At 34.9% G+C, this 25,098-nt stretch overlaps 1 protein-coding gene across 13 annotated transcripts in view; it reads left to right on the forward strand.

Annotated features, from left to right (window-relative positions):
* ADK (adenosine kinase) overlaps positions 1 to 25,098 on the forward strand; it is a 494,936-nt gene that overhangs the window by 220,453 nt on the left and 249,385 nt on the right. Inside the window, exon 1 of one of the 13 annotated variants that reach the window (XM_028481652.2) lies at positions 23,632 to 23,717. The exons of the other annotated variants lie outside the window; for them this stretch is intronic. The gene's annotated coding sequence lies outside the window, so the exon portion shown is untranslated. Of the gene's footprint in view, positions 1 to 23,631; positions 23,718 to 25,098 lie in introns of those variants that run through there. 13 annotated transcript variants of the gene reach the window in all.

Below are 25,098 nucleotides of genomic sequence, written 5' to 3' on the forward strand. Positions count from 1 at the left end.
TAGGTCTTTAAACCATTTTGAGTTTATTTTTGTGTATGGTGTTAGGGAGTGTTCTACTTTCATTCTTTTACATATAGCTGTCCAGTTTTCCCATCACCACTTATTGAAGAGGCTGTCTTTTCTCCATTGTATGTTCTTGCCTCCTTTATCAAAAATAAACTCATGCACGTATGGTCACCTTATCTCTGGGCTTTCTATCCTGTTCCATTGATCTATATTTCTATTTTTGTGCAGTACTATACTGTCTTGATTACTGTAGCTTTGTAGTATATCTGAAGTCCAGAAGCCTGATTCCTCCTGCCCTGTTTTTCTTTCTCAAGATTGCTTTGGCTATTTGGGCTCTTTTGTGTTTCCATACAAATTGTGAAATTTCTTGTTCTAGTTCTGTGAAAAATGCCATTGGTAGTTTGATAGGGATTGCATTGAATCTGTTGATTGCTTTGGGTAGTATAGTCATTTTCACAATGTTTATTCTTCCAATCCAAGAACATGGTATATATCTACATCTATTTGTATCATCTTTAATTTCTTTCTTGAGTGTCTTATAGTTTTCTGCATACAGGTCTTTTGTCTCCTTAGGTAGGTTTATTCTAGGTATTTTATTCTTTTTGTTGCAGTGGTAAATGGGAGTGTTTCTTTAATTTCTCTTTCAGATTTTTCATCATTAGTGTATAGGAATGCAAGACATTTCTGTGCATTAATTTTGTATCCTGCTACTTTACCAAATTCATTGATTAGCTCTAGTAGTTTTCTGGTGGCATCTTTCGGATTCTCTATGTATAGTATCCTGTCATCTGCAAACAGTGAAAGCTTTACTTCTTCCTTTCTGATTTGGATTCTTTTTATTTCTTTTCTTCTCTGATTGCTGTGGCTAAAACTTCCAAAACGATGTTGAATAATAGTGGTGAGAGTGGACAGCCTTTTCTTGTTTTGATCTTAGTGGAAATGGTTTCAGTTTTTCACCACTGAGAACGATGTGGGCTGGGGGTTTATCATATATGGCCTTTATTATGTTGAGGTAAGTTCCCTCTGTGCCTACTTTCTGGAGAGTTTTTATCAAAAATGGGTGTTGAATTTTGTTGAAAGTTTTTTCTGCATCCATTGTGCTGATCATATGGTTTTTCTCCTTCAATTTTTTAATATGGTTTATCACATTGATTGATTTGCATATATTGAAGAATCCTTGCATTCCTGGGATAAACCCCACTTGATCATGGTGTATGATCCTTTAAATGTTTTGTTGGATTCTGGTTGCTAGTATTTTGTTGAGGATTTTTGCATCTGTATTCATCAGTGATACTGGCCTGTAGTTTTCTTTCTTTGTGACATGTTTGTCTGGTTTTGGGTGATCATCATCAGGGTGATGGTGGCCTCATAGAATGAGTTTGGAAGTGTTCTGCCCTCTGCTATATTTTGGAAGAGTTTGAGAAGGGTAGGTGTTAGCTCTTCTCTAGATGTTTGATAGAATTCACCTGTGAAGCCATCTGGCCCTGGGCTTTTGTTTGTTGGAAGATTTTTTAATCACAGTCTCAATTTCAGTGCTTGTGATTGGTCTGTTTATATTTTCTATTTCTCCCTGGTTCAGTCTCAGAAGGTTGTGCTTTTCTAAGAATTTATCCCTTTCTTCCAGGTTGTCCATTTTATTGGCATAGAGTTGCTTGTAGTAATCTCTCATGATCCTTTGTATTTCTGCAGTGTCAGTTGTTACTTCCCTTCCCTCATTTTCAGTCTGTATGTGTCCCTAGGTCTGAAGTGGGTCTCTTATCGACAGCAGATATACGGGTCTTGTTTTTGTATCCATTCAGCCAGTCTGTATCTTTTGGTGGGAGCATTTAATCTATTTACATTTAAGGTAGTTATCGATATGTATGTTCTTTCCCATTTTAGGGAAGTTTTCAACTATAATCTCTTCAAATATTTTCTCAGTCCCTTTCTTTTTCTCTTCTTCTTCTGGCACCCCTATAATTCGAATGTTGGTGCGTTTAATGTTGTCCCAGAGGTCTCTGAGACTGTCCTCAGTTCTTTTCATTCTTTTTTCTTTATTCTGCTCTGCGGTAGTTATTTCCACTATTTTATCTTCCAGTTCACTTATCCGTTCTTGTGTCTCAGTTATTCTGCTATTGATTTCTTCCAGAGAATTTTTTATTTCATTTATTGTGTTGTTCATCATTGTTTATTTGCTCTCTAGTTTTTCTAGGTCCTTGTTAAACGTTTCTTGTATTTTCTCCATTCTATTTCCAAGATTTTGCATCATCTTTACTATGATTATTCTGAATTCTTTTTCAGGTAGACTGCCTGTTTCCTCTTCATTTGTTTGGTCTGGTGGGTTTTTACCTTGCTCCTTCATCTGCTGTGTGTTTCTCTGTCTTCTCATTTTGCTTAACTTACCATGTTTGGGGTCTCCTTTTCGCCGACTGCAGGTTCGTAGTTCCCATTGTTTTTGGTATCTGCCTCCAGTGGCTAAGGTTGGTTCAGTGGGTTGTGTAGGCTTCCTGGTGGAGGGGACTGTTGCCTGTGTTCTGGTGGATGAGGCTGGAGCTTGTCTTTCTGGTGGGCAGGACTGCGTCCTGTGGTGTGTTTCGGGGTGTCTGTGACCTTATTATGATTTTAGGCAGCCTCTCTGCTAATGGGTGGGGTTGTGTTCCAGACTTGCTAGTTGTTTGGCATAGGGTGTCCAGCCTGTAGCTTGCTGGTAATTGAGTGGAGCTGGATCTTAGCGTTGAAATGGAGATTTCTGGGAGAGCTTTGGCCATTTGATATTATGTGGAGCCGGGAGGTCTGTGGTGGACCAGTCTCCTGAACTTGGCTGTCCCCCCCTCAGAGGCACAGACCTGACACCTGGCCAGAGCACCAAGACTCTGTCAGCCACATGGCTCAGAAGAAAAGGGAGAAAAAAGAATAAAATAAAATAAAGTTATTAAATTAAAAAATTATTAAAAATAAAAAAAATTTAAAGTAAAATAGAAGAAATAAAATGGACAGACAGAACTCTCGGACAAATGGTAAAAGCAAAGCTATACAGACAAAATCACACAAAGAAGCATACACGTACACAGTCACAAAAAGAGAAAAAGGAAAAACAATATATGTCTTTTGGGAAGTCTGAGGTCTTCTGCCAGCATTCAGTAGGTGTTCTGTAGGAGTTGTTCCACATGTAGATGTATTTCTGATGTATTTGTGGGGAGGAAGGTGATCTCCACGTCTTACTCCTCCGCCATCTTGAAGGTCTCTCATAGCCTCTCAGCAAATGAATTCCAACTCTTCTGATATATTCTGTCACTAAGCTGCAGTGTCACAGGCCCTCTTTGTGATTTCCTCTCCTTTATCTGCCTGGCAGTCTTAGAAAGTCTCCCCCCGGGTATCACTGTTCCCCACTATCTTTCTCTGACACTCCTTCCTCCCTTACTCTAGTTTGTTCTCTTCCAAGTTACAGAATGATTTTCCTCTGTTTTATCTTCAGCTAATGTGGCTCTCCACCAATTTGTCTTCTAATGGAGTTGCTGAAAACCCTACTAAAAGACAAATTTTGCCTTGTTACTCCTTCAGAATGCTTCAGTGGGTAACATGAATAGTTAGGTTGAAGAGTCTTACCTTTCTTTTTTATGTTCTTTTTTTTACTGAGGTAAAAATTCATATAACATAAAACAAATCACTTAAAGTGCAATTCAGTAGAATTTACTGCGTTCACAGTGTTGTACAATCATACCCCCATCTAGTTCCAAGATGTGTTTTTATCTTTCTAAATGGAAACCCCAGAATGAAAGCAGTCATTCCCTTTTCTCCCCTCCTGCCAGCCCCTGACAGCCAGTGGCAAGTTATCTTTCACTGTGGATTTACCAGTTCTGAGTGTTTCATGTAAATGAAATCATTACTTTATATGACCTTTTCTATTTGGCTTCTTTGACTTATAATAATATTTTTGAGGTTCATCTAGGTTGTCATACGTATTAGCACTTCATTCCTTTCTGTAGCTGAATAATACTCCATCGTATGGATATATTCTGTTACCTGTTAGTCGATGGACATTTGGGTTGTTTAGATCATTTAAATGCCTCTTTTTGATTCGTATGATTATATACCTAGGAATTTAATTGCTGGATCATATGGTAAATCTGCATGTAACTTTTCAAGGAACCACCAAACTGTTTCCACAGTGGCAGCAGTAGTATACTTTTTCACTAGCAATGTATGAGGGTTCCAATTTGTATACATCCTTGCCAGCACTATCCCCCCACCGATTCTTTTTTCTTTTTTTTTTAAATTATGAACAACCTTATGGTTATGAAGTGGTATTTCATCATCATGTTTTTATTTCCCTTAATGACTAATCATATTGAACATCTTTTTATGCACTTGTTGGCCATTTGTATATTTTCTTTGGGGTAATGTGTATTCAACTTACTTAACCATTTTTTATTAGATTTGTTTGTGTTTTGTTTTTAACTCAGAAATACCTTTTAAATGATCAGATCCAACATATTTCTAGACTTAATGATTATCAAAGAAGAGTTACATTTTGATCTTTGAAGTTCTTTATTATTATAGTCTCATTTTTAATAACTATTTGAACATTATCAGCATGTCTGGACCCTCTGTACTTAAAATGCAGCAAATTATTTTTTAATCTTAGTACTAAAATATCCAGTACCTTTTGATAGTTTTAATATAGAACATTTCCACTTAGCAGTTCTTCATACCCTAATGAACAGTTATATAAAGGGTGTAATTTCCCTTGTCGATTAACTAGCAGTCATTGGTTAATGCTCAAGTAATTGGTGATATTTCTCTATTGTTTATGTTTTCCTCTTTTTAAAAAATATTACTTTCTTTCTTTCTTGTTAGTACTTCAGAAACATTTACCAGATTAATGTGTCAGTTGTAAGTCAGATATAAAGGTGTTTTTGGCAGTCATACTTTTGGTGGGGGGGGTGGCTAAAGGGATAATGGATTACAATCAACAATTTTAGATATTTCATATGGCAAGAACCAAATAAATTATAAAGCTGATGTAAATATTAATGTGCTGTGAAACCTCATAGTTTATGTGTTCATATTACCAGAATTAGAGCATTTTAAGAGCAAGAAGAGCTCTCTAAGTTAATATATGTACTGTTTTTCTACTTATGTTCTGTAGATTTTTTAAAAATAGTAATTCTGCAAGAAAAATTTGTTCTGGAAAGCACGAAAGGCAGAAATTTGTTTTAATCTCTATGACACTATGTATTTTATCTAGTTGGTAAACCCCACTATGCACTTTCATTCAGAAAATGTAAGCCGATGGTAGGGACAGCAGTGAGTGTTTTGTGAATATGAAGAGTTAGGTAGTAGTTGAAATCTAAAATGGTTATCAAGGGGTGCTTTAAAAATTCTTTTCCTAGAGCCTCTAAAGCTGGCATTTTAGAAACTATGGTTTATGGATTGTCAGTTGTAACGGAGGTCTGTTTATGGACCTATAGGAAGTCCATAAATCCACTGAAAGTATAATTTTTAATGTGATTTTAAAAGGAAAATATAATACTTGTATCATATTCTCAAATGAATCCAAGATTTTATAATTGGTTATAAACCACTGATTTAAAATGTTGGTAAAGGCCCACTGTATATACAATTGATCCTCGTTATTTGTAGATTCCTTTTTTGTGGCTTCACCTATGCAGTAAAAATTTATTTGTAGATGCAAAATTAGTACAAGGGGCACTTTTATGTCACTGATGTGCACAATACTGTGTGAAGTCAAACAAGGTGACACTTTGCCTTTTTGTTTCAGTATCTTCTTTGAGGTGTGTTTAGTGCTATGTTTTTTGCATTTCTTTTTGTTGATGATTTTGTTGCTTAATATCAGCCCCAAGTATAGTGCTGAAATGCTCTCTATTGCTTCTAAGATCTAGAAGGCTGTGATGTGCCTTATGGAGAAAATATTGTTAGGTACACTTTTTTCAGACATGAGTTATAGTGCTGTTGACCACGAAATCAATGTTGATGAGCCAAATATAAATTTGTGCATATATACAGATAAATATTTTACATGCAGTTATGATTATATATAGATAAATTTATATAAGTATAAATATATGTCTAAACTGAAATACACGTAAAACAAAGTCATGTATTGATGTTGGTTGGAACAGTGGTTCAGTATTCATGAATTCAGTGTTCATAATAACTTTGTACAACATAAGTACCTTGAATAACAAGAATTAACTGTAATTGGTTAGAGCCAGTGAGGCTTATCTAGTTGACGTTATGAAGTCTTTTTTTAACTTAATATTTCTTTATTTTTCTGTGAACATTTATATAAATGAGGCTATGCAGCATTCATCTCTTAATGTCACACATCAAATGCTTCTAACATAATCATGATAAATGCTTTTGACATAAGTGGGCTTCATATTTACAATTTGTAACTCTGCCAGAATTCACTGGTCTACTTCAAATTTCTGTTTGAAATGTTATTACCACTCATCATACAGTATGTTGGAATATAATACATGTACCATATTTTGCTATGGGATATTGGTAACTGTTCATACTGACATTAACCACTTTATCTAAGGGCCTGTTAATTCATTAACAGTTAAAGAGTTAGAAGTGGGTCTTTAGCAAATATTAGCTGTATATTTGCATACTTACTTTGATTCAGTGAATGCACTTATCTTTTTCATTATTCACAACTAAAGGAATTTGGGGCTCCCTCTTTCTAACAAGATGGAGTAACAAGTACTGGATTTACTCTCTCACCTGAAATAATGATCATGGGAAAACCATATGATCATGTCTTACAGATGCAGAAACAATAGTTGACAAAATCCAACATCCATTTCTCTTAAAATCCATGAAGAACCAATGGTAACACTGTACTTATTGTTGAAAGACTAAATGCTTCCCTGTTAAGATTAGGAAGAAGACTAGGATGTCCGCTTTCACCACTTCTGTTCAAAACTGTACTGCAGGTTCTAGCTAGAGCCATTAGTCAATAAAAAGAAAAGCATCTAGATTAGAAAAGCTGAAGTAAATCTGTCATCGTTCGTCAGTGATACGATCATTTCGTTCATTATCCTATAGAATCTACAAAAAGATACTAGAACTGATAATTGAGTTTTAGCACGCTTATAGGATTCAAGATCAACATTTTAAAATCAGGTGTATTTTTCTCTATTAGCAACAACAAATTTGAAATTTAGTAAAAGCAATGTTTACCATAACGTCCATAATATAAAATACTTGGGGACAAATCTTTCAAAAGATGTACAAGACCTGCATATATACATAGGTCAGAACCTACACAATTTTCTACCTTATATTCATATAAATAAATTTGTATCATTTAAACCTGTGAAACGATTTAATCAACAAACGCAAAAAAGTAAAGGAATTTTGTCAACATAACAGTAAGTGAGTTGACTAAAGTCAACTCAATTTTTAATCACAAGATCTCTAAAAAATGACTAAACATCACTGAAGAAAAGATATGAGTGTAGTATAGAGTGTTGGATACCAGTCAATATTATTTCTTTGCAAAGCACAACTAGCTTGAGTATTCATAGCCTTGACCAATTTGTTTTCTTGTTAACCATAATGTTTTGGGTCAGCGTTCCAAAATTTCAGTGAGCAACATCTTTTGAACCTTTTTGACTGTTTTCCAGTTTCTTCTGGTATACAGTTAGTCTAACAGATTAAGGTTAGAGGTGAGTTTGAGATATGTGTGTTTAGTGTAGAGGATATTTAAGAATTATTTATTATTAAGAATCTTTTTTTATTAAGAATCTTTGATTAATATTTTTGAAGATTGTATAGAGTAATTTTGAGGTAATTTGAAAATAATAAATTGCAATATGTTATCATGGAGATGTGTTAAACTGTTGGTTTGGGTGTACCTTTACTGATTGTCTAGTATGTTTTTAATCATGGTGTTTCCTTTTCAAGCAACAGATTGTGATGAAAAGTAAATTCACAATGAAATATATATATTAGCAATTGTAACTTTTGGATTTGGAAAGGAAAAATTATAATCTGAAGTTTTCTTCACCCCCCACCCCAAAGATAGTCAGTTACCCTCAACTTTCTGAAGTGTTTTAGATTAGATTTCTAACATACAGATTTTGAAAGGTCATATATTTATTTTGACTTACGTTTAGGAAAAACTGAAAGGCTTAGCCATAATGCTAAATGCATGAAAGAGATTAGGTTTTGCAAGAGAGAATTCATATATCCCTTAATATCTTTTATGTTACCTTCAAATTTTTCAAAGATGTAATAAATCTGACATCTACTACTTTCCAAATGAAAAGTTTGTAGATATAACATTTTTCTGCTTTATCTAAAGGGTTTACTTTACAAACTTAATTTGAATGTCTGTTCTCTGTCATTGCATGTAATTTCTGGAGACTAATTACATCTTTTTATTTGTTTGTGGCTTTTAAAAATTACATCTTTTAATAAGGTATATGTCTTAGCTATCAGGGAATTTTCACCATGTACCAGTTATTTCTGAGAAATGGGCAGTGAATTATTCAGGAACAGAAACATTCTATTTTTTGTCTACTTTTCCAAGTAGCAGTTTCTCTGAATAATAGGTTTTTTTGGTGTCTATTAATTGGTAACTTTTTTTTTTTTTCCATGGCTCACGGGCCCAGCCGCTCCGCGGCATGTGGGATCTTCCCAGACCGGGGCGCGAACCCGGTTCCCCTGCATCGGCAGGCGGACGCGCAACCACTGCGACACCAGGGAAACCCCTAATTGGTAACTTTTGATATCAATTGACTCCTGGGAAAGTGTTTGTAGTTGTTAAAAGTTAACTAAATGAAGAATTATAATTCTTGAAGTAATAGTTGTCTGTTTTATACTCTATTTTTAGTTATTGAGTGCCCCTATGATCATTTGTTACTCTTATTTAAATCCTTAACTTATCTAGTAAAGGGGACATTTATGATAATCAGTATTTTTCATTTTAGTAAAAATTCCATTCATATTTTCACATCACTTATACTGTCAGTTATTGTTTCTTCTTGCTCTGCTCAGAACAATGACGATATTCAATCCCAGCATTATTTTGTACATATATTTCAGATCCTTCTATTCTGAGTCAGTATGCATTTATTGAACGCTTAGTATTTCTTTATAGCATTGGTTTAGAATATGTTTCTTGAACTTTCAAATCACTTATCTTACTTTTTTGATGAAATAAAACTTTTTATGAATAAATACTTTCAGTTCAAGTTAATAATACTAGACATTATTTGAAAAACAAAGAATATAATGTTATGAAATGGTGATCTTGATCTAATATCCCTTTTCAAGACAATTTAACATTTCCCTTTTTTGGCAATCATTTTTTAAAATTGTATATTTCTTATTGGTCCAACAGAAGCAGGAAAAATGCACATTTTAATTATTTTTATATTTTTGAAGTCTAAAGATCTTTAAGTGAATTTTATTGTGGCTTGTAAAGATATCTATCTAGAATTTCCCAACCAGAAGGTAAGGGATAATTTAACTGTTATGAACCCAGCCATCATCCATTTTCAGAGTTTGTTGAACCTGGTTCTTTTTAAATCATTCTCTATCATGTCTACATGCTGTACACTGTCATCCCTTACAGTTCTATGCATGAAATCTAAAAATCTCATATTCTGTGATGACATAGAATTCTCCTAACCCTTGTACCTCTAAGTGTCACTGCCCCCCAAAATCTGCCATTTCACTGCACTTAGTGCATTTGAGTACACTTAATTTTCTCTCAAACTTATGTAAACAAATTCTCTCAATTTTTGTGTCCTTTTATTTCACAATGCCTAGCCACCAATTCTAGGTCAGTCTAACTTATCATCTACCACCCTTACTCCTTGGGTATTGAGATTATTAGATGAAAATCATAGTACTATTTTATGGGTGGGTCCTATTTCAAATTCCTAGTCTCCAAACCCGCACTTAGTTCTTCCTGTAACATTTTTTGAAATGGTAGCTTTTCTTTCTAGAAATTCTTTTGAAGATTAATATTAAAGTCTTATATAATTTAAGTAAATACTTCGTTATCTATCCACTTGGAGGATACTGACTTCCAAAACAGGAATACATTCTAGACAGTTGAAGAATATACGGTTGACCCTTGAACATTGCAGGTTTTAGGGGTGCCCACTCTCCACCTATGACCTTATAGTCTACCCTCCGTATCCCCAATGTGCACCAACCATGGATTGTGTAGTACTGTAGTATTTATTACTGAAAAAAAATCTGTGTATAAGTGGACCTGTGCAGTTCAAACCCGTGTTGTTCAAGGGTCCACTGCAATTGATACGTGAAAACACTACTCTTTTTTTACTCTGCTTGCAAATGGAAATGTATCCTTTTATTTATCACTTGAGTTGAATATCAACAAACCATGTCAAAGAAATTTTGCAAAAAAAAAGTTACTTCATGGCACAGAGAAGATTTTTATGATATGCAGAACCAACACTTCAAAACATGAAAGCAATTTCATGATTTTGATAATTTTATTATTGTTATATAATGTGTGAATTTTATTATAAACATGTTAATATAACATGTGAAAGGTATATGAGAATTCTCTGTATTATTTATGCAACTTTTCTCTAAGTATAAAATATTTCAAAGTAAAATGTTAAAAAATAAAAAAAACTATCACTTCATTTTTAGTTTTTTAAACTAAACTTATTAAAATTTTATTTTATATTGAACTGTAGTTGATTTACAGTGTTAGTTTCAGGTATACTGCAAAGTGATTCAGTTATACATATACATATATCTTTTCTTTTTCAAATTGTTTTCTCATTTAGGTTATTACAGAATATGGAGCAGAGTTCCCTGTGCTATAGTAGGTCCTTGTTGGTTATCTATTTTAAATATAGACAGTGTGTACATGTCACTCCCAGACTCCCAGTCTATCCCTCCCCCCGACTCATTCCCCCGGTAACCATAAGTTTGTTCTCTAAGTCTGTGAGTCTGTTTGTTTTGTAAATAAGTTCGTTTATATCTTTTTATTTTAGATTCCGCATATAAATGATATCAATGATCTGTCTTTCTATGTCTGACTTACTTCAGTTCGTATGATAATCTCCAGGTCCATCCATGTTGCTGCAGATGGCATTATTTCATTCTTTTTAATGGCTGAGTAATATTCCATTGTATATGTGTACCACATCTTTTTTATCCATTCATCTGTTGATGGACATTTAGGTTGCTTCCATGTCTTGGCTATTGTGAACAGCACTGCAGTGAACATTGGGGTGCATGAATCCTTTTGAACCATGGTTTTCTTCAGATATATGCCCAGGAGTAGGATTGCTGGATCACATGGTAGCTCTGTTTTTAGTTTTTTAAGGAACCTCCATACTATTCTCCATAGTGGCTATACCAATTTACATTCCCACCAACAGTGTAGGAGGGTAAACTTCTTATTTGGAATAATTTTAGATTTACAGAAAAATTTTGAAATAGTACAGAGTTCCTATGTAATCCTCACCTAATTTCTTCTCAGTGTTAGCTTATTAAATAAAAATATCATTTTCAGTGTACATTTAGTAGCTGAATACATTTAGTAAAGTCTTTATTCTAACTCTATTTAGATATACGCTTTACCATTAATTAGCAATTTTAATACTTTTTACTTTTGCTTCTATTATGGAAATGATTTATTGACAATTATTCCTGGTAATATAGTTTAGATAGAAACTTGACTAATTTAAAATTTTTTTCTTATATTATACAATATAATATTTTAAGTTACTATTTCTAAGGTTATGTATGTATTAAAATATTATTAAATGCCTTGAGAAGTTAAAAAGATTCCATTTTTAATGACATTTACAAATTTTAATAGCTGCTGCTCAGCAACTTGCCAAGCCCTTATCTGAAAGTTTTTATCTGATTCTATAGAAATTAAACAAAGTAGTATTATATGTTCTTGGGAAATCATGTCACCATGTAATCATCATATTAGTATACTGGTTTACATAAAACTTATATATTAAAAACTAATATAAAAACTAAGTTTCCTGAAGCATGTATATTTTTTGGTTATCCAAAATTTGGTCATATTTTATACTCATTCATTGAATCTCTCTATATGTAAGCATTTTCTAGGCATAGTAAGGGACTCACACATGTCTGCATCTACAATAATTTCAGTTTCTACTCCAACTCTTATTTCCTTTCTGTTTGTTCAAATTTTTCTCAGTCTCCTGTACCATATTACCTTACTCTCAGCAAGCTACTTCATCCTACTCTATAAATATAACAGAAATCATCAGGTTTCAACTTCTTCACCTTCTCTCCCCATTGCCTTCAAACTTGTTTATATAATTTTGTTTTTTAAATTCTATTCCATTTTCTCTCTCATTCTCTAGAACTGCAAATTATTATCCTTTCCCCCTTCCCTTCATTGCCAGATGTCTAGACAGAGTAGTTTACATTCATTTTCACCACTGCTTTACTTCCCATTCATTCTTTATTCACTAACTGCAGTGTGGGATCTCAACCTTATCTCTCTTTGGAAACTTTTTTTTTTTTGGCAAAAGTCACTAATAATATAATTGCCAAAACCAAAGACCATTTAAAAATCTGAATCCTAATTTGACCCACTTGAGGTTATTTCATTTGATGATTACTTCCTCAATTTTAAAACTTTCTTTCTTCCCTTAGCTTTCAGGACACATAGCAGTATTTCTTTGTTCTTACTAACTCTTTCAGTTATCCTGTCTCTTTACCTTTACTGGCTTATCTTCCTTTGTCATTTTCTTACTGTTCTTTCTAATCTATAAGTCATAAAGATTAAAGTACATAAAAATACAAAACCAAAGTAGGTGAAAAAAATCATAAACAAAGATGAAATGAAAGAAAATATTTGTAAGATGTATCAGGTAAAGAGTTAATGTTCCTAACATGTGAACTGATTCTTGGGATCTTGGCAGCATTAAGAAAAGAAAAACCCAACTGAAAAAGTAAACAGGGGTTTCCCTAGTGGTGCAGTGGCTACGAATCCTCCTGCCAATGCAGGGGACATGCTTTCGAGCCCTGGTCCGGGAAGATCCCACATGCTGCGGAGCAACTAAGCCCGCAAGCAATGATTGCTTAGCCCACGTGCCACAACCACTGAAGACCACGCGCCTAGAGCCCATGCTCTGCAACAAGAGAAGCCACTGCAATGAGAAGTCCACGCACCACAATGAACAGTAGCCCCCCGCTCACCGCAACTAGAGAAAGCCCGCGTGCAGCAACGAAGACCCAATGCAGCCATAAATAAATAAATAAATAAATAAACAAACTCTATCTTTAAAAAGAAAAAGTAAACAAAGGATATGAGTAATTCAATTCATATAAGAAAAAATATGAATTGCTAGTAAGTAAATGAAAAGCTCCTCAACCTAATTAACAATAAAAAATGCAAGTTAAAAGTCACCATATTTGCATATTACTTTGTTGTAAATAAACTGATTAGAATTCAGTGTAGAGAGATTTAAAAACAAAGGACAGGGGACTTCCCTGGTGGCACAATGGTTAAGAATCTGCCTGCTAATGCAGGGGACACTGGTTCAAGCCCTGGTCCGGGAAGAACCTACATGCCGTGGAGCAGCTAAGCCCGTGCGCCAAAACTACTGAGCCTGTGCTCTAGAGCCTGCAAGCCGTAGCTACTGAGCCTGAGTGCCACAACTACTGAATCCCACATGCCACAACTACTGAAGCCTACAAGCCTAGAGCCGGTGCTCCACAGCAAGAGAAGCCACCGCAATGAGAAGCCCGTGCACCACAACAAAGAGTGCCCCTGCTTTCCACAACTAGAGAAAGCCTGCACGCAGCAACGAAGACCCAACACAACCAAAAATAAATAAAAACCAAAAATAAATAAATAACAGCAAAGGACACTTTTATACCCTTCTATATGGGCATGAAAACAAGGTACACCTTATTGTAGAGCAGTTTGGCAGTGTTATTACAAATTTTATATGCACATAATCTTTGACTCAGTAATTCCTAGTTTAGGTATCCTATAGTAATAGTTAGATATGTGCATAAGTAATAGGTAAATATATTTAGACAGTGTTTATAATAAAGTAAACTGAAGACAATCTGAACATTCAGCAATAGGGGAAAATTACAGTCATGATATATTTGTATATGGAATGCTAATTTTCCAATGATAAAAAAATTATAATGCCACTAGCATTATTGAATGTCGGTTTTATATTAAATCTGTGTATTTAAAAATCCATTGGTAAGACAAAAGTTAACTTTAAGCTCACAGAGATTTTCTCCCGTTTTCTTCTGGAAGTTTCATAGTTTTAGGTTTTGCATTTAGATCTATGATCCATTCAGAAGTATTTTTGCTTATGGTATGAGGAACGAATGGAAATTTTTGTATATGACTATCCAGTAATTCTAGCACCATTTGTTGAAAAAGCTATTTTTTCTCCAGTGAATTACTTTTGTACCTTTGTCAGATTTAGTTGTCATAGACTTGAGGGTACAGAAATAAATTCATCCATTTATGGTTAATTGATTTCTAACAAGAATATCAAGACAATCCAGTAGAGAAAGAATGGCCTTTTTAACAAATGATGCTGTGAAAACTAGATATCTACATACAGTAGAATGAAGTTGTACCTCTACCTCACACCATATACAAAAATTTTGGTGAGGATGTTGAGAAACTGAGCTGGTGTGTTTATGAAATGGTGCAGCTGCTTTGGTATATAGTCTGGCAATTCCTGAAAAGACTAAAGATAGAGTTACCATATGACTCAGCAATTCTAGGTATATACCCAAGAGAGATGAAAACATATCTTTACATTAAAAGTTGTACATGAATATTCATAGCAGTATTATTCATAATAGCAAAATGGAAAAAAAAACAAGTGTCCATCAACTGAGGAATGAATAAACAAGATGTGAAGTATCTATACCACAGAATATTGGCAATAAGTAGGAATGAAATACTGATTCATGCCACAATATGGATGAATCTTGAAAACATTGTGGTAAGTGAAAAAAACCACTCACAAAAGTCCACATATTTTATGATTCTATTTCTGTGAAATGTCCTCAGTATGCATATTTATGGTGACAGAAAATACAGTAGTTGTTTCCTGGGGTTTGTGGGAATGGGGGTTTGGGGGTATGATGGCTAAGTGATGAGGGATTCTTTTTGGGGTATTGAAATGTTCTAAAATTGATGTGGTGATCCTTGCACAACTCTGTGAATATACTAAATGCTATTGAATTGTTCACTTTAAGTATGAATTGTATGTATGTGGACTGTATCTCAACAAAGCTGTCATGTTAAAAAATATATATCCATCTCTTTAACTCTTTGGATAGAAATTCTGCCCACACGTGACTTTTACTATGGTGCATTGGTCATTTGCAAAGTTTTTGTTCATTAAATTATGCAGATCTTCCAAATGTAAAATGTCTCATTTGTAGATATCACTACCAATTTCAAGAAAAGAGTCTTTTATGTATTGGGAATCTCACAGTGATGAATATGTGATTTACACAATTATAATTTTCAGTTGAAAGCTCAAATTTTATTATTAGCAGTAAATCCTGACAGTTATTTTTTTTAATGACAGGCTTAACTTATTTTCATTTTTAAGAAAATATCTGCCAAATACTCAAGTCTGAATAACTATCATTTGTCTGTCAATCATTATTTCAAACAAAAATAGTTTTCCATAAAGAAAGCAGTTGGTTCATGTACAATAGAAACTCAACAGCAGAAGTGTTTTTCCTCAGGAAACCATTTTACTTCATTCATACTTTCCAGTTTGTTACACAGATTATTAAAAAGATGTGTATTTAAAGCTCACTGTTTAATAAAAATGAATGATTTTTGCTGCTTCAAAAAATTCTTAAATTAGTAACTTTAAAAAAATTTTTTTTCCTTCCAGTTTTATTGAGATATAATTGACACACAGCACTGTGCAAGTTTAAGGTGTATAGCATAGTATTTAGACTTAACATACATCATGAAATGATTACTACAATATTTTTAGTGAACTTCAATCACCTCATACAGATACAAAAAGAAAAAGATTGTTTCCTTGTGATGAGAACTCTTAGGATTTATTTTCTTAATTTTTATATATAACATACAGCAGTGTTAATTATACTAATCATGTTGTACATTACATCCCTAGTACTAATCTTGTAACTGCAAGTTTGTACCTTTGACTGCCTTCATCCAGTTCCTCCCCGACTTACCTCCTGCCTCTAGTAATCACAATTCTGATATCTTTTTCTGTGAGTTTGTTTTTGAAGTATAACTGACCTGCAATACTATGTTAGTTCATGGTGCTCAATATAATGATTCAGTACTTCTGTACATTACAAAATGATCACCATGATAAGTCTAGTTACCATCTGTCACCATACAGAGATATTATATCATTATCGAATATATTGTCCATGCTGTATGTTTCATAAATTGGTATCATTATTTATTTTAATTTATTTACTTTTTGGCTGTGTTGGGTCTTGGTTGCTGTGCTCAGGCTTTCTCTAGTTGTGGCGAGCGGGGGTTACTCTTCGTTGCTGTGCGCGGGCTTCTCATTGCGTTGGCTTCTCTTGTTGCGGAGCACGGGCTCTAGGCGTGCGGGCTTCAGTAGTTGCGGCACGTGGGCTCAGTAGTTGTGGCTCACGAGCTCTAGAGTGCAGGCTCAGTATTTGTGGCGCACAGGCTTAGTTGCTCCGCGGCTTCCCGGACCCGGGATCAAACCCATGTCCCCTGCATTGGCAGGCAGGTTCTTAACTGCTGCGCCACCAGGGAAATCCCTCGCTCATTGTATTTTGTTTCCATGCTGCTTCCTCCACTAGAATGTGAACTCTTCAAGGTCTTAATTTGAGATTGTATTTCTTCACAGGGTACTTTAGATATAATAAGGGCTTGATAGAAGTTTATTGGATTAATAAGTGTATAATTCCGTGGTGGGTGCCCAGTAACATTTTTATTTTGATGATGGTATAACTGAGCTGCTAATAAGATTCTCCTTGCAATCTCTGAATGTAAATCTTTTCCCTAAAAAACACTATACATTTTAATTATTTGATGCTACTGTGTAATTATCTGATGTTACTGTGCAAAAAATACACATTTATTGTTGATTGCTATTGAATATTTCATTGTAAGGATAGATACAGGTGGGCTAAAGCGTAGGCTTGTCAGAGATATGGATATGCCTGAGAAATTATCCTTTGATTCACGTGGCCTCACAGATCTGCACTTGGGACTATGATACAGTCGTTACCACTTATTTACACTCGGTGGATAGACAGGCTGAAAGCTAAAATCTCGTATTAGAGTCAATCAGGAGGGGCCAGAATTGCATAAGCACTTCAGCAGTATGACGAGGATGGCAAGGGTAGCTTCTTGAAAGACATATGGCATCCTCCCTCTGAACAGGAAGTAGCATCAACAGTGGTGTCAATGCAGATTTGAAAGCCAGAGAAGTTTTCTTGTTTTTTACAATGTTGCTGATTCTTACTGTGTACAGCCTCTTGGTATTTTAAATGCTTGTATTCTTTACTTACATTAAAGGAATATATGTATTATTGCCTAGGTATATGGGCATCACTCTGTCAAGCACCACCATCCTTGTGACAACCTTGCACATTTTTTCTTACTGATTTTTGAGAGTGCTTTGTACCTTAAGAATACTGACCTCTCCCTACCCCCTGCCCTTCTCTTCTCCTGTGTAATGATCTTAAGTTTAAATCTAGTCACAGCTATCAGTATTTTTCTTTATAGTATTTGGCGTTCGTGCCATGGTTAAGGAAATCTTTCTTTGTCTTAAAGTTATTTTTGAAGTAGCTGAATTTTCTCCCTTTCTGGTTTTCTTTTTTACATTTTTTGGTTAAAATATGAGGAGAGAGAATTCCCTGGCGGTCCAGTGGTTAGGACTCCACTCTTCGACTGCTGGGGGCCAGAGTTTACCTAGTCGGGGAACTGAGAATTAGCAAGTTGCGCGGCAGGGCCAAAAAAAACAAATGTAAAATAAAATTATTAGCGGAAAGAATCATACCCCTTCTCCCTGCCACACACCAAAGGCTGGGTAGTTAACCTGGCTCACTGTATTGAATAACTCCCTTTTTCCCCAACTTAGCAAAATGTCATCTGTATCCTGTACTGTGTGGCCATCAGTACATGAATCTGTGTTTGAACTCTTTTTTTCTTTTTCCATTGATTTCTTTCGATGTCAATACCAAATAGTTTCAATTACAGTTGCCAAATAATACATTTTAATACCTGGTGGTAAAGCCTCCCCTCCCCCCATCATTATGTACTTTCCTGTTATCCGCTCAGGTGAATTTAAGGACCATATTAATATTTTCAGAATATCACATTAGGGTTTATAGGGTTCATTGGGGCAAAATAACTTTTGTAATAAATTTTTTAGGGTTAATGTCTTTTTGTCTTACATTCCCATTTTGTATATATATTTATATTTTTAAAATTTTATTATAGGAAATTTCAGACCTACATAGAAGGATAGAGAATAGTATAATGACCTCCATGTACCCATTATCTAGCTTCAATAATTATCAATATTTTGCCAAACTTGTTTTATATTTCTCCTATGAAGCAAATTCTAGGTATCTTGTCATTTATCTATAAATCCTTCAGTTTGTCTCTCCAAGAATGACACTTTAAAAAACCCAATAATACCATACTATTACCTTAAAATGTTAATTTCTTAATGTTATTTAATACCCAATTCAGAATTCAAATTTTCATAATTGTTAAAAATCCATTTATGATAGTTTTATTTGAATCAGAATCTAAATAAGAATTCAAATGGTGCGTTTATACCGTTTATCTCTTAGCTGTTATCTTGCTTTCTCCTTGTTAAAGAGTCAGTGACTTTCTTTAAGAGCAAGTGGGTTATTTGTACTGTAGACTGTCTCACTTTCTGGATTTGGTCTATTGCTTCATATTTAATGTTTGCTTGTAGTTAATGCTAGAGGTTTAGTTAGATGCAGATTTGTTTCTTTAGGCAAGAATCTTTTATAAGTGCTATTCTATCATTTTATTATATCTCCTTTGTAATCCATCATGTCTGGTTGTTCCACTTTTAGCAATCTAAGATTAAGCAGTGGGTTCAAGTTTGGTTTCTTCTTGCTGCCATTTTATGTAGCATTTGTACCTTTTTTGATTTGTTTTAACATTTTTTCCAGTTTTATTGAGATATAATTGACATACAACACTGTTTGAGTTTCAGGTGTGCAGCATAAAAGTTTGACTTACATATTTTGTGAAATGATTACCGCAGTGAGCTTTGTTAACATCCACCACGTCAGATAAGCGCACTCAAAAGAAATGGGAAAAACAAAAAATTCTCCTGTGATAAGAACTCTTAGAATCTACTCTCTTAGCAACTTTCATGTATATCAGTCATCATGTTGTACATTACATATCTTTATTTTTTTCCTAATAAGTTACTGTTAGTATTTGAGGAAGTTTTTAAAGCACATGTTTTAGTAACTGAACATATTACCAAACTTTCTTTACTATTTCTAATAATTTTTTGTGGATCCTCTTCGGTGACCATTACAGAAAAGTGGTTAAGACGTGGGCCTTGTTGGTACAGTGTCTAGATTTAAGTCCTAGGGAGCTAATTTGACTCAGTTTCTTCATCTGTAAAAGGGAGATTAGTGAGTTATTTCCCATAATATGCAGAAAATAAATTGTATTTGTTTGTTTATGGGGTTTTTTGTTTTTGTTTTTGACCACACTGTGTGGCTTGCAGGATCTCAGCTCCCCGACCAAGGATTGAACAGCACCCTCGGCAGTTAAAGTGCAGTCCTAACCACGGGACCACCAGGGAATTCCCAAAGTGTGTGTGTGTGTGTGTGTGTGTGTGTGTGTGTGTGTGTGTGTGTGTGTGTTTAATGTTCTTTTCTTTTTCAGATTGTGACATTATATTTTCACCTTTCAACCTTTTTAGTGCTTTACTTAATTTTACGATATAATTATACTGGCCATGACAGTGTTAAACAATGGCAGTGTTAACATGCAGCCTCCAATAATATTAATAGCTAATATTTACTGAAGTATTATCTTATTCTTGTTTTACTCTTATTCTTGTATAATAAGAGTAAAATAAATAAATGTGTTATTTTAGGAATATGCAGTGATATCATCAAAATAAAATTTTTGGTATCTACTGATCCGCTAATAAGGTACTCAATCAAATACCTTTTGGGTATCTACTGTGTGTCACTTGCTGGGGGTACATTGATGAGAAAACAAATAAAAATTCCTACCTTCATGTAGCTCATATTTTAGTGGGGGGGGGAATACAAATAATGTCATATGTAAGTGTTGACCTAAAAAATATTTCTTTAGCAAAAATGGGTTTATTCAGGATCAACAAAGAATTGCAGTTGGGCGTCTGCAACCATGACAAGCCTTGTGCAAGTCTCTGCACATGAAGGAGGGAAGGACTCTTAAAGAGGTGAAAAAGAAGTTAGGGGGGCTATAGTAAAGGGAGAGTCCATTGGAGGAACTGAGAGGTCGAAGTAAAGTAATTGAGGTTTCTGTTTATTAAATGTTAGAAAAGTAGAAGAGTATGGTATTGGGAATGTTGGAACAAAAAGAGCATTTTACAATATTAAATAGAGTGTGTGTGGAACAGTTTTGTTGTGATTTGAGTAAAGACTTTCGAGATGAGGCAATAGCTTTCTGGCTCACTGGGGAAGTCCAGTCTAGTAGAGATGTCAGTAGTTGCTAAGGGAGAACATGCTTGGCATGTTTCAAAATCCTGCATGGAGTTCATTGTGGTTGGAGCAGGATATGAAGAGTAGCAGAAGATGAGGTTAGAGAGGCAGCAGGAGGTAAAGAAGAGTGGCTTGAACCTGTAGGGCCTCACAGACTAATGCAAGGAGTTTTGCTTCTTACTGAGTGATCTGGAGAGCATAGCAGAGTTTTGAGCAAATGAATGACATCTGCTGATTTACGTTTAAAAGGAAAATGTCAAGAAAGGAGGCAAGGAGATCAGGAAACTATTGCAATAATCCAGGCAAGAGATTATGGTAACTTGGATGGGTGGTAGCAGTGGAATTAACAAAAAGTGTTTGGAAAGAAAAGAAGTTAAAATCTGGAAATATTATGAGGATAGAGCCAATAAACTTTACCAAAGGACTGGATGTGGGATATGAGAAACACCCTCCTAACTGATCTCTTTGTTGCCTCTGTTTATGTACAGTATAAAAATCCTTTTATATACAATAGCAAAATTGATCCTCATTTAAATTTGATAATTTGGCTTTGTTATTTAAAACCCTTCAGTGGCATTCTGTTGTACCCTGTATAAAATTTATTCTCCTTACCGTAGTCAGTAATGTGTACATGATCTGGAACCTATGTATTTGTCAAAACTTAGCTACTATAAAAAAAATTTTTTTTTCTTCAGTTTTTTGAATATATGCCAACCTCTTCTGTGCCTTAGAAGTTTTACACTTGCTTCTCTTTCTGTTTGGAAGAGTCCCCAACCTCCAAGCTTATTTTTTGCCCGTTTAGCTTATTTGCATATTTTATGTCTCAACTTAGTTTCTTAGACCTATTTAAAGTAGATTATTTCCTTGCATCTGTCTTCCACCCCATTGTCCTTTTCAGCCATTTGTTTTTTTTTTCCTTCATGGCATTTCTTGCAATTATTTTGTTTCTCTGTTTAATGTTTTTGTTTTGTTTGCTTTGCATTTGTTTGTTTGGGATCTCCGTGAAGCAGAGACCATGTCCAACTTGTTCAACTTTGTGTTTCAGTGCTAGCCAGGTGTCTGGCTCATAGACTTATTCAATAAATAGCTTTAGATTGGATTGACTGACTATATTAATGAACAAATGCACAAACAAAATGTTTACTTTATATGCCAGAGTAGCAGCCCTGGACATTACACCTAACTTAGATTTTAATTCAGTCTTGTTATTTTGATACTCCTTCCTTAATCAGCCATTGCATATTGCTAATTGTAAGATGGTCATACATGATTCTTTATCACTAGAAGAAAATTTCTTCCTTGAATTTCATTTAGTTATTAACATGTAGGCAAATCCTTATATTTCAGAAGGTAACTATAGTCATATAGTTATACTGCCTGTCACGGAGATGTGTCAAAGGAAATGTGAAGTAGCAGCTTTAAAGATGTCCCCTACCCCCACCCCTTTTTTCCCTTGAAGCTATTATCCTAAAGGAACGAAGGGAAAAAAGAGAAATCTATGGTGTGAGTTCAGATTTACTACTGTGTTTAAGAAAGGCCCCCTGTTACCATGACAATGCATGTATTTCAAGTGGAAATTTTTCAGCATAGGGGACTGACAAAATTATAGCATCCCTATTCTCTTAGTATAGAATTGCTCTTTGTCAAGTTAAAAAAAAAATTCTGAAATCCCCTATTAAAATTAATTTTTAAATGTTCCTATAATATTGTTTTAAAGTCATTTACTATGACTTAAAATTATACCAAAAGAATATACTTTCATAGACCTGTCATGCAGAAAGTTAAGCATTTGATTTGACATTAAAAACTACTTTTCTAATCTGTACTAGATCTTTGCTTAAATGGTAAATAGTTTACTGTATTGGGAGTTTTTGACAATAGAAAATGACCTGCCACTTTATAGATTCCTTTGCCTTAAATGCTATCTAACTCCAGTGGAGGAAAGCTGTTAAACTTTAAGTGCTCTGTCATATTTGCAGGCTCTTACAGTTGAAGAGAACAGCAGTGAGCAATGATGATGGAAAACGATGGAAGGTAGACTTAAAACACCATAAACACAGACGATTGTGTGTAATGCCTTGAATTGAATCCTTTTTGAATGAAATGATCAGCCATATGTGCCACCCTTATGGACCCTGTAAGAAAAGGAGAAGAAATGTGCCCTGATGCTAACTGTGCATGAAATTGCAGTGTTAGGAGATATTGACCAGATGTTTCAGTCTCAACAAATAGCTTGTTATGTGACTGAGTGAAAATATCTTTGCTGCTTTGATCACATACACCTTGAAGGAAGAGGTCATTTAATAGAAGCTGTCATAGTTCATCATTGTCAATAAACTTTGACTTGACCTTTGCCTTATGCTTTTGATGTTGCTTCTGATAAGTGTTGATGGGCAGATGTTTACTGCCTTGAGGGATTTTTCTTTTTATAAGGTGTATGCTAGAAATAGTAAAGGAGAAGGATTTTTCTCAATTTTTCTCTTGCTCTTTGGTTATTAGTTGGCATGTTTTTCTGTGGATTTTGTAGAATTTCTGGGCAAATGCACCTGAGTGACATTTTTATCTCTAAAGACCCACTGTGGGTTTTTCTCTAAAGGTTTCTTACTCTGCTCACCTCTCTGTCCCAGTTTTAATTGGCCACAGTAAGCTTCTGTGGTGATTTTTTTTTTCTTATTTCATATACTGTACATTCTTCTATTTTTTTCGTAGCTTGAAGTGATGGATCTCTTAGAAAATCACCGTAATTTCCTGACTTCTACACTTGAGAACAATGATAGCTAGAGAGATTAAGCTACTTATTCAAGGTCACATGGTTACTCTTTTCAAGGCCAGCTGTATTTCTGAGAACTGATGACACTCTTTCCAGTAAGATTTTCTTTACTTCCCTTTCTTGCCTATACCTAGAGTAGTGATTGAGAAGTATACCTTCTAAAATCATACAGACTTGAGCCTGCCACTGACATACTTTCCTCATCTGTGAAATTGGAATAGTAAGTATCTGCATTGTGTTTGGTGGTTCAGATTAGCTGAAATAATGTAGTAGGTAAAGAATTAGCAAATTGAAGTACTCAAAGTAAGTACTCACTAATTTAGCTCTTAATTATGTTTTTGTTTCTAACTCATCTTTGGTTAATTATAGTGTTATTTAGCTGAACTTTTGGTTTATATTTGTTTTTGTTTTATAAATTTATTTATTTTTGTCTGTGTTGGGTCTTCATTGCTGCACGCGGGCTTTCTCTAGTTGTGGCTAGCGGGGGCTACTCTTAGTTGCGCGGGGGCTACTCTTAGTCGCGCGCGGGCTTCTCATTGCGGTGGCTTCTCTAGTTGCGGAGCACGGGCTCTAGGTGCACGGGTTTCAGTAGTTGTGGCTCGCGGGCCCTAGAGCGCAGGCTCAGTACCTGTGGCGCAGGGGCTTAGTTGCTCCGCGGCACGTGGGATCTTCCCGGACCAGGGCTTGAACCCGTGTTCTCTGCATTGGCAGGAGGATTCTTAACCACTGCACCACCAGGGAAGCCCCTTATATTTGGTTTTTAATGCAGTTTTTTCTAAGTTGTCAGGGGGAAGGAAGTATTTAGACTATATGGGGAAAATGAAAATGATTTTAGAAATTATTTTTAAATTATGGTAAATATATAGATAAATAAAATGTCCTTTAAACTAGAGCAGCCGTTGCTACCATCTCCTTTACTTTGAAGTTTCTTGAGGATTGTAGGGAAGGAAAAATTTTCCTTGACCTGCTTAGGGTCCTGGCTGGGCCTGAAAATTAAACTGATAAAACATACAAATTTATTTAGTATAAGTTTTATGTGACATGGGAGACTTCATAAGGAAATGAAGACCCAAAGAAACAGTTTGACCTGAGTAGCTCGGTTCGATGAGGAAAGGGAAACCTTACAGAAATATGATATAGGTCAGAGAGTATGAAGCAAGTGTTAACTGGGGAAAACTTAGCAAGGTCTTTTTGTTAGGATTCTTCTGTGCATCCCTTTGTCTTTGGAGATAAATGTGCTCTTTTCTTGCAGATACTGCGAAGGCACCTCTCACGTGAGGGTTTTATGACCTGTATCAGGAGAGAAGGAGAGCAATGGTCAGAGGGACCTCTCTACTTCTGCCATTTTCTCAGATTCCTTTAGCCAGTGTATATGCCATAATTTGGAGTAGCGTGTCCCACACCCCCTCAGTGTTTTGCCATATATATTTACAACATATTTCACTATGTAAGGGAATTTAACAATTTCAATTAATGTCGTGGAAATGCTATATTGAATTCTGTTTCTGTAGACACTTTCTGGCAGGTTGTTTTTTTTTTTTTTTAATTACAGATCTCATTTCTCCTTATGAGATATCTTTATTCCAACCTAAAAGTGAGAC

This window comes from Physeter macrocephalus, chromosome 20 (genome assembly GCF_002837175.3).
Source record: "Physeter macrocephalus isolate SW-GA chromosome 20, ASM283717v5, whole genome shotgun sequence".
Lineage (NCBI taxonomy): Eukaryota > Metazoa > Chordata > Mammalia > Artiodactyla > Physeteridae > Physeter > Physeter macrocephalus.